This window comes from Phacochoerus africanus, chromosome 4 (assembly GCF_016906955.1).
Source record: "Phacochoerus africanus isolate WHEZ1 chromosome 4, ROS_Pafr_v1, whole genome shotgun sequence".
NCBI lineage: Eukaryota > Metazoa > Chordata > Mammalia > Artiodactyla > Suidae > Phacochoerus > Phacochoerus africanus.
The window spans coordinates 142,403,888-142,415,491 of record NC_062547.1 but is presented as its reverse complement, the minus strand read 5'-3'; positions in this window follow the sequence as shown (position 1 = coordinate 142,415,491).

Below are 11,604 nucleotides of genomic sequence, written 5' to 3'. Positions count from 1 at the left end.
ATAGTGTTTAGAGGGAAGAAACTCCAAGAAGTATTTATTTTTCAAATATGAATTTTTAAGGGGAAATAAATGTTCTAATTTACAAAAAAGGAAATACTAGAAATCAACATCAGTCCAAGAGAAAATATTAATCCTCATCAATAAACTGGACACAGCTGAGGAAAGAATCAGTCAGCTTGAAGATTCAATAGAAATTTCCCAAACTGAAAAAGCAAGGAGAAAAAAATTTTTAAATGAACAGAATATCTAAAAATTGTAAGGCAACTAGAAAAGATGCAACATATGTATAAGGGGAACATCGAGAAGGAAAAAAAAAGGAAAAGAAATATTTCAAGTAATAATGACTAAGAATATTCTAGATTAATGATATCAAACCACAGATCCAGGAAGCCCAGATAGTACCAAGCAGGATAAATACCTAGGCATAACATATTCAAACTTCAGAAAATTAACAACAAAGGGAAAAGCCCGAAAGAAGCCAGGGTGGGGGAAAACTTACCTACGAAGAAACGAGGGTAAGAATTACATCAGATTTCTCTTCAGAAATCATACGTACTAGTCGGGGTTTTCCACAGAAATAGAACCAATAGAATGTGTATACAGTAGAAAGATACGGCTCAGTGAGTTAAGGATCAAGTGTTGTCACAGCAGTGGCCAGGTCGCTGCTGTGGCAGGGTTTTGACTCCTGGCCCAGGAATTCTGAATGCCATGGATGTGACAAGAAGAAGAAAAAGCAGCAGAAGGAGAAGAAGAGAAGAGGAGGAGGAAGAAGAAGAGGAGAGGAAGAGGGAGAAGAAGATGAAGAATTAGAAGGAGAAGAAGGGGAAGAAGAGGAAGAAGAAAAAGAAAAGAAGAGGAAGAAGAATTTATTTTAAGGAATTGGCTTATTATATTTTGGAGGTAAGCTGGCAGTCTGTAGACCAGGGAAGAGATGACACTTCAGTTCAATTCAGATCTAAAGGCCATCTGTTGGCAGAATCCACTCTTCCCTAAGGGGGAATCGGTCCTTTCAAATAATTGATGAGGCCACATTATGGAGGACAATCTGCTTTACTCAAAGTCCACTGCCCACCCAGTTCTGGCTGCACCTTTGGCATGCAGAAGTTCCCAATCTGGGGATCAAACCTGTGTCACAGAAGCAACCCAAGCCATAACAGTGACAACACCAGATCCTTAACCCACTGAGCCACCAGTGAACTCCCAAGTCCACTGCCATAAATGTCAATCTCACCCAAAAATAACTCATAGAAATATACAGAATAGTGGGAGTTCCTGTCGTGGCACAGTGGAAACAAATCCAACTAGGAACCATGAGGTTGTGGGTTTGATCCCTGGCCTCGCTCAGTGGGTTGTTAAGGATCTGGCATTGCCATAAGTTGTGGTGTAGGTCATAGACACAGCCCGGATCTGGCATTGCTGTGGCTCTGGCATAGGCTGGTGGCTACAGCTCTGATTAGACCCCTAGCCTGGGAACCTCCATATACCGTGAGTGCAGCCCTCAAAAGACAGACAGACAGACAGGATGAAGGAAGGAAGGAAGGAAGGAAGGAAGGAAGGAAGGAAGGAAGGAGAGAGAAAGAGAGAAAGAAAGAGAGAAAGAAAGAAAGGAAGGAAGAAAGAAAAGAAAGAAAGGAAGAAAGGAAGAAAGAAAGAAAGAAAGAAAATACAGAATAGTGTATGAAAACATATCTAGGAACTATGACACAGCCAAGCTGACATATAAAATTAACCATCAAATCAGGCAAACAAGAATAGAGTGGAGTGGAATATTTTAAATGTTAAAAGGAAAAAAAAATCAACCTAGAATTCTGTATCCAGCAAAAATATTCTTCAAAAGTAAAGGAAGAGGATGCATTCCTGCTGTGGCACAGTGGATTAATGATCCAGTGTTGTCTCCGTGGTGGTGCTGGTTTGATCCCCAGAGCAGTGGGTTCAGGAGCTGGTGTTGCTGCAGCTGTGGCATAGGTCAAAGCTGCAGCTTGGATTCAATCCCAAGCCCAGGAACTTCTATACACCATGGGTGCAGATAAAAAAAAAAAAAAGTAAAGAGAAATAGAGGGGATTTCACCTCTAGACCTGCCTTGCAGGAAATATTTTCAGAAGTACTTCAGAGAGAAGAAAAACAATATAAATTATAAATTTTCAGATATGCATATGAAAGGAAGAGCATTTGATAAGGAATAAACTAAGGTTAAATTAAAATGTTTCATGGACATACCTGAGGATATGGAAGGAAGTTCCTGGTTCAGGAACTGAATCCAAGCCACTGTGCCATCTGTACCAAGCCAGGGATCAAACCTGCACCTTGTAGCAACTCAAGCTGTTGCAGTTAGATTCTTTATTTTATTTTATTTAGGGCCACACCTGTGGCATATGGAAGTTCCAAGGCTAGGGCTCAAAACGGAGCTGTAGCTGATGGCCTACACTACAGCCACAGCAATGCCAGATCTGAGCTGCATCTGTGACCTATGCTGCAGTTTGTGACAATGCCAGATCCTGAATTCACCGAGCAAGTCCAGGGATTGATCTTGCAGTCTCACAGACACTCTGTCAGATTCTTAGCCTGCTGAGCCACAAAAGGAACTCCTCCTTTTGTGGAGGAGTTGGATTCTTAATCCAATGTACCATAGTAGGAACTCCCTATTTTTCTTTTTCTTTCTTTTTTTTTTTTTTTGTCTTTTTGCTATTTCTTGGGCCGTTCCCGCTGCGTATGGAGGTTCCCAGGCTAGGGGTCGAATAGGAGCTGTAGCCACTGGCCCACACCAGAGCCACAGCAACGCGGGATCCGAGCCACCTCTGCAACCTACACCACAGCTCACAGCAACGCCGGATCGTTAACCCACTGAGCAAGGGCAGGGACCGAACCCGCAACCTCATGGTTCCTAGTCGGATTTGTTAACCACTGCGCCACGACGGGAACTCCCCTATTTTTCTTATTCTTCATTGATTGCAGGTTGCAGTTTGTTCAAAATAAAACAGCAGCCATATACTAGATGATTATAGCTTAAGGGTAAGTGAAGTGAATGACAGCAATGTTATAAGGAACAAGAGGGAGGAACTGGGAATACTCTGATGTAAGTTACCTGTATTACTCATGAAGTAGTATAGTTTATTTGAAAATGAATGTAGATTAGTTGTAAACATAACTACTAACAAATTGCAAAAGAAGAATAATTGAGGAGTTCCCGTCGTGGCTCAGTGGCTAACAAGTCTGACTAGAAACCATGAGGTTGTGGGTTCGATCCCTGGCCTTGCTCAGTGGTTAAGGATCCAGCATTGCTGTGAGCTGTGGTGTAGGTCGCAGATGTGGCTGGGATCCTGCGTCACTGTGGCTCTGGTGTAGGCCAGCAGCTACAGCTCCGATTAGACCCCTAGCCTGGGAACCTCTATATGACATGGGAAGTAGCCCTAGAAAAGGCAAAATGAACAACAACAAAAAAAAGAATAATTGATATACTAAGAAAGGACAGAAACTGCAATCACATAACATGCTCAACTAAAACAAGAAAAGGCAGAAAGAGAGTGAAAGACAAAAAGGTAAAAAAAAAAAAAAGGACAACAAAGACACAATGGTAAATATTTTGGTAAATATTAATCCAATTATATTAATAATCACTTTAATGTGAATGGTCTAAATATATCTATTAAAAGACTATCAGAGTAGATAGAAACAAGACCAAACTAATTTTGTCTATAAGAAAGCCACTTTAAATATAAAGAAACAGATAGTTTAAAAATAAATAGATGGAGAAAAATATACCATACTAACACCAATCAAAAAAAGCCAGAATTGGAATTCTGTTGTGGCTCAGCAGGTTAAGAACACAACTAGGTGGAGTTCCCGCTATGGTGCAACAGGATTGGTGGTGTCTTGGGAGCACTAGGACACAGGTTTGATCCCCAGCCCAGCCCAATGGGTTAAGGATCCAGCATTGCCACAGCTGCAGCTTAGGTTGCAACTGTGGCTCAGATCTGATCCCTGGCCTGGGAACTCCATATGCCATGAGGTGGTCAAAAATGGAAAAAAAAGGGGAAAAAAGAATCCAACTAGCATCTATGAGGATGAAGGTTCAGTCCCTGGCCTCACTCAGTGCATTAAAGATCCAGCATTGCTGAAATCTGGCATTACTGTGGCTGTGGCATAGGCTGTCAGCTGCAGCTCTGATTCAATGCCTACCCCAGGACTTCATATGCTGCAGGTGCAATTAAAAAAAAAAAAAAAGCTAGAATAGGGAGCTTCCTGGTAGTCCAGAGGTTAGAATTTGGCACTTTAACCACTGTGGCCCAGGTTCAATCCCTGGTCCAGGAACTGAGAACTGAGATCCCACATCAAGTCATTGCATGCTGCAGCCAGGAAAAAAAAAAAAAAAGCCAGAATAGTTACTTTAATTTCAGGCAAAGCAGATTTCAGAGCAAGGAAGATAATCAGGGATAAAGACAGGCATTACATAATAAAAAGGGGGTCAGTTCTTCAGGAAGACATAATAATCCTGAATGCCTATGTACCTAGCAATGGAGTATCAAAATAAAATACGCAAAAATTGATAGAATGTGAGGAGAAATAAATAAATCCACTACTATAGTTAGTAACTTCAAAACTCCTCAATAAGTAATTGGTAGATCCAGCAAAAAGAAAATCAGTAAGAACATAGCTGAAGTGATCAGCACCATCAATCAACTGGATCTAATTTACATGTATAAACTATGTCATTCAACAATAGCAGAACATACACTGTTTTCAAGATCATATATAACATTCACCAAGATAGACCACATCCTGAGCCATAAAAATACAACTTAACAAATTTAAGAGGATAGAATTCATACAAAGTAATCTCTCAGACCATAATGGAATCAAACTAGAGATGAGTAATAGAAAGATAGCTGGAAAATGCCAAAATATGTAGAAATTAAGAGACAGACCTCTCAGAGTTCCCATCATGGCTCAGCAGTAATGAACCCAAATAGTATCAATGAGGAAGCAGATTTGATCCCTGGCCTCACTCAGTGGGCTAAGGATCCAGAACTGCTGCGAGCTTTAGGGTAGGTTGCAGATGCAGCTCAGATCTGGTGTTGCTGTGGCTGTGGTGTAGGCCAGCAGCTACAGCTCCAATTTGACCCCTAGCCTAGGAACTTCCATATGCCACAGATGCAGCCCTAAAAAGCAAAAAGAAAAAGAAAAAAATAAAAAAGAAACAGACCTCTCAAAAACATGTGGGACAAAAAAAAAAAACAAACAAAAACACATGTGGGACAAAAGAGTCACAAAAGAAATTTTAAACTGCTTTGAACTAAATGAAAATTGAAGTATCATATATCAAAATTTGTGGGATACAGCAAAAGCAGTACATAGAGGAAAATACATAGCAATTAAACACACTAGAAAAGAAGAACGAACTAGAATGAATAATCTAAACTTCCATCTCAGAAAACAGAAAAAGAGCAAATTAAATCAAAAGTAAGCAGAAGAATATTTAAATTAAAAGAATATATAATTAAAATTTGAATAGAAGTCAATGACATTATAAACAGAGAAACAATAGGTAAAATCGATGAAGCCAAAATCTGGTTCCTCAAAAATATAAATTAAATTGATGAACCTCTTCCCAAGCTAACCAGGAAAAACAGAGAGAGAATATACTAATTACAAATTCTCCTGAAAATGAAAGCAGCAACATAACTATTGATCCTTTGGACATTAAAATGGTAATAAAAGAATATTAAGGGATTTTCCATCGTGGCTCAGCAGAAACAAGTCTGACTAGTATCCATGAGGATGTGGGTTCAATTCCTGGCCTTGCTCAGTGGGTTAAAGGATCTGGCCTTGCTGTAAACTATGGTGCAGGTCAAAGACATGGCTCAGATCTGGTGTCGCTGCGGCTGTGGTGTAGGCCGGCAGCAGTGGCTCCGTTTCAACCCCTAGCCTGGGAACTTGATCCTCTAAGTCTATATCTATTAAATAGATTGAATCAATAATTCATAACCTTCCAAAATAGAAAGCACCATGCTAAAATGGTTTCAAATTCTACCAAACACTAAAAAAAGAAATGATACCAATGCTGTACAATGTCTTCCAGAAAAACAGAAGCAGATTCCCTAACTCATTTTATAAGGTTAGCATTACCTTAATTCCAAAATCAAACAAAGATATAAGAAAGGAAAATTATGAATCATTATTTCTCATAAACAAGATGCAAAAACTTCAACAAGATATAAAAGAATAATTCACCCAGATAAAAAGAAAGAATTATGGGAATTCCTGTCATGGCTCAGCAGTTAACCAATCTGACTAGAATCCATGAGGACTCAGGTTTGATCCCTGGCCTCGCTCTGTGGGTTAAGGATCCGGTGTTGCTGTGAGCTGTGGTATAGGTTGCAGATGTGGCTTGGATCCTACGTTGCTGTGGCTGTGGTATAGGCCGGCAGCTGTAGCTCCAATTTGACCCCTAGCCTGGAAAACCTCCATATGCCATGGGTGTGGCCCTAAAAAACAAAAAACAAAAAAAAGAGAGAAAGAATGAATTATGACCCAGTAGAATTATCCAAATATGCAAGAATATTAGTAATTACATTACTATAATTCTCCAAATTAATAGAAGAAGAAAAGTCATAATTATCACCATATATGCTAAAAGGTTTGTCAATAATACTTAACACACATTCCAGATTTTTTAAATAATCAAGATGGAAACTGATGGCAATATCGCTATCCTGACTATATGTCCATATATTACATTATACTTATATTTTATAAAATATAAACATATTTTATATATCTAAATATGTAATTACGTTAAAGATGCATCTTTCCTAAAAGGGAAACACTGGAGGAATTCCAATAAAAGTCAGGAATAAGACAGGGATATTTTATACTTTTCCAATAAAAGTCAGGAATAAGACAGGGATATTTTATACTTCTATTACTATTTAATGTTGCATTGGAATAATTATCCAAAGCAATCAGAGAATGGAAAACAAATAGAGGTGTATAAATTGGAAAAGAAGTATAAAACAATTTAGTGAGGTGTCAGGACATAAAATTTACACACAAAAATCAACAACCTTCATATATATAAATAACAAGTTAGAAAGTATTACAGAATATAAGATCTTATTCTTAAAAGAAAACTTATCAAGAAATGTGCAAAATTTCATATGTAGAAAAATTTAATGCCCTTTTAAAAAACACAAAAGTAGATTTGAACTGGTAGAAAATATTCCTCGTTCTGAGAGTAAATTCCTCTGACTTAATATCATAAAGATCTCAATTGTGTCCAAAGCAATAGTTAATATAAGCCAAATAAAAAAAACTCCAACATCTTATAGTTATAGACACACTAGAAAAAGAAGCATGCAAGAAGAGAGAGGAATTCCCTCATAACCATTAAGATGATTGATAACAAAAAAGTGAAAACAAAATAACAAATATTATCAAGGATGCAGAAAGACTGGAATCCTTATCCACTGTTGATGGGAATGTATAATGGTGCAGCTGCTATAGAAAGCAGTATGGGATTTCCCACTGTGATTCAGTGGAAACAATCTGACTAGTATCCATGAGGACGCAAGTTTGATCCCTGGCCTCACTCAGTAGGTTCAGAATCCAGTGTTGCCGTGAGCTATAGGTCGCAGATGCAGCTCAGATCTGGCAGTGCCAGTGGCTACAGCTTAGATTCGACCTCTAGCCTGGGAACCCCCATATGCCACGGGTACAGCCCTAAAAAGACAAAAAAGAAAACAGTATGAAGATTCCTCCAAACCTAAAGACAGAAGCAGCAATTCCACTTCTGGGTATACACTGGGGAAATCCTGCCCCATGCTACAACATATTATACTAAGTGAAATAACCACTCACAAAAAGACAAATAGTGTGTGATTCCACTTAAACAAGGTACCTAAAGTAGTCAAATTCATACAGAAAGGAAGTAGAATGGCAATAGGTAGGGGGTGGGGCAGGGTAGAGGTGGGTGTTGACTGTTTAATAGACTTTCAGTTTTGCAAAATGAACAAAGTTCTGGAGATGGTAATGGTGATGGCTGCATAAGAATATGACCATGGTTAATAGCACTGACTGTACGCTTAAAAATTGTTAAGATGATGATAAACTATGTTCTGTGTATATTATCACAATTTTTAAATTTTTAAAGAAAAAAATGAACTGGCTTTCCAGTTCCCATAGAATAATGTTCAACATCACTAATCATGAAGAAAATATAAAATAAAATCACAATGAGATACCTACAGCATCTAGCAGAATGGCTATCATCAAAAAGACAATAAACAACTGGTATTGGCAAGTATGTGGACAGAGGGAACCCTCATACACTGCTGATTGGAATGTAAATTGCATGCCACTATGGAAAACAGCATGGAGGGTCCTCAGAAAATTGAAAATAGGAAGTTCCTGCTGTGGCGCAACAGGATCGGTGGCATTTCTGGAGTGCTGGCATGCAGATTTGATCCCCAGTCCCGCCCAGTGGGCTAAGGATTGGGCATTGCCGTGCCTGCGGCAAAGGTTACAACTGCGGCTCAGATCTGATCCCTGGCCCAGGAACTCCATATGCTGTAGGGCGGACAAAAAAGAAATGAAAATTTAATTTCACTTAAGAATGTCCTTGATAGGTGGCCTGGTGGCCTAGTGGTGAAGGACTGGCATTATCACTGCTGTGGAGATCAGTTTTTTGGTAACCAGAGGTGCGTGGGGGGCGGGGGTTGGAGAACTGGCTGAAGGTAGTCAAAGGGTATAAACTTCCAGTTATAAGATAAATGCTAAAGATATAATATACAACTTGTTAAATATAATTAACACTGTTTTATGTTATATATAAAAGTTATAAATATTATAAATTCTTATCACAAGGATGATTTTTTCTCTCTTACTTTTCTATCTGTATGAGATGATGGATGTTCACTCTACTTACTGTGGTAATCATTTCACAAGGTACATAAATCAAATCTTTATGCCACACACCTTAACCCTATACAGTCAGTGCCCTATATCCATTCTATCTCAAAGGGGGGGGGGGGATTTTAAGAAAAAAATGAGCCAGCTTCCAGGTCCCCACAGAATAATGCCAGCCACCTAAATTTGAATCTCTTCATCCATCCTAAAAACAAATGAACAAAAAGGAAAGCTAATAAAACCACCTATGACTACAGCATAATTTGAAGACAGAGACTATTATAAACTTCATTTTACATATACACTGGTAACTATACATCTCAAATCAGCAGACCCAGCTACAAAGCCATGCTCCTGAAGAGAGGCCAAGATGGCACCGAACATTAGAGAGGAGCAGAGGCCCTGCAATGGTGGAAGACAGATAAAGTCACCACCAGAAAGAGTGCCAGCTTGAGTGGAGAAATGCTGACAAGAGACCTGAGATCTGGTGGATGAGAGGAAATGAGGACTCTAAAAGGAGGTCTGGCAAGTGATTGAGACCAGAAATGGCAAAATTGGGAAGGCATCTCATCTGGAAGAAAGTAGTGACCTAAAGGGGACGTATCCCTTGAGGGCTTGAAGGAAGCAAGGAATGAAAATGAAGACCACCAGAGAAATGAAAGAGAATCACAAAATCAGAAGTCAGATCAACCTGGGCTCCACCCTTCAAAAAGTGCCTTCTATTTGGAAAAAATGCACTCCTTTCTACCAACAGAAGAGGGCACTCTCAATCTAAGAAACCTGATAAAGCCCCTGACTGCCCGAATTATTTGCAAGTGCTGAAACTAGAAAGTAGACATTCGAAGTGAACAGAAAATGGTAGGCATATTATATAAAGAAACAAAAAAATGAGAATTTTTTTCAAAAACTATGAAACAGGAAAACTGAAACACAGTACTCCAACCTGAATTAACCTTAAACAGTCATTTAGTGATATTAAAACACTGTGAATCCGAAAAACAAAATATATCAAAAATAAAACATAACGAAAACGGACACACAAAAAAATAAGACAAGAGTTCATCAAAGTTGAGAGCAACTGAAGAAAGAGCAAAATCTCGGGGGGAAAAACAGACTAAATTATAAGAAGTCTAAGGGGAAAAGATTTAAGATAAAATACAATGACTAGATGTGATGAAAGGGATTAAAATAGGGAGTTCCCACTGTGTTACAGTGGTTTAAGGATCCTGTTTTGCCACAGCTCTGGCGCAGGCTGCAACTGCAGTTTGGATGTGATCCCTGGCCCAGGAACATCCATATGCCATTGGAGCAGCCATAATTTTTTTTAATTAAAAAAAAAGAAAAAAAAACAAAACACAAAACCATGACAAAATGGAAGGGAAGAAAGGAAAAATGGAATAAAATAATTGTTATATAAGTAAAAAGAGGGAGTCAAGATATAGCAAACAAACAAACAAACAAAAAAAAACAATGTAGCCCAGGTAAGAAAAAGTTTTTTTGAGGACCTAGAAAACATACAGGTATAACGCTTAACTATTGGAATAAAAAACAAACAATAATCAACATCAAAAGTAATTTTTAAAGTAAGGTTTTCTTGTTCGAGGGGTTGTGGGTTTTGATTTTCACTTCCTTACTTTCCTGAACTAGGTGAATCCAAGCTGCTCCGGATTCATCTCTGTATTTCTTGCCAGAGTCCTAGCACAACAATTTTTTCTAGGAACCCTAGTTCCTGGTTGAAAGGGACATGAAAACCTGGTCGTTTTGGTGCAGGGAGGAATTTTAAAAAGCTCTCTCCAAGTAGAAACCCTAGGAAAAAGAAAGAAGCAAAAGGGCTGGAGAGCGCCCGCGGGTCTCGAACCATTCTCGAAAGAGTGGTTTGGGCAATGCACGTCGAAGGAACCGCTGAGCTAAGGCCGGCCCGGCTGTACTGTCTGAATTATTTTATCTTCACTACCGAGAAACTCTTGCGTCACAATAAGCCAACCGGAATAAATATTATCTAGGATGATTTAGCTTCCGGGAAAAACCACTGTCCTATCAGCTTCCCCACAAAAATCAACACTCAGTGAGTGCCCTTCCCACGACAGATACAGAGCGGTGAGAAGGACCCGTACCTCCCCTTCCCCTCGTGAGTTCTGCCACGGTGGCTTCTGGCTGATTTCTTTCCTACCAGGCGGCAGCCGCTGCCGGACGCCCCGCCCCCTGCCCACGCCCCCACACCAGGGCTGGTCACTGTGACATAATCAACATTTGCTGTGCCTTGAGTCCCCAGAGTAGAATAAAGGCTACAAATGGATATTTCAGGTCTTATCTTAGAACTTCGAGCCAAACCAGACAAGCCCCACAGCTCCTCTCTCAGGTGTTACATAGTATTACTTCTACTATTTTAAAAAATTATTCAAATAGCGAAGGAACAACTATATACCTTTTATGTATGCCGTAAAATAGCTAACCTTTCTCATCCCACAATTCCTACTTTTCTCCAGTTAACCACAATTATAATTCTGGTGTGTATCCCTCCAGTTCTTCCCCTCAATCTATATATTAAAATTTAACTGTACACACAAATAGTTTTACCCCCATACATGGGGGGGAGGGTGGCACTTACTGGAGAATGGTTTGTGAGGTATTGTTTTTGGTTGCTTTTTTTTTTTTTTTTTTGATGCACCCAAGGCAAATGGAAGTTCTTGGGCCACGGATGG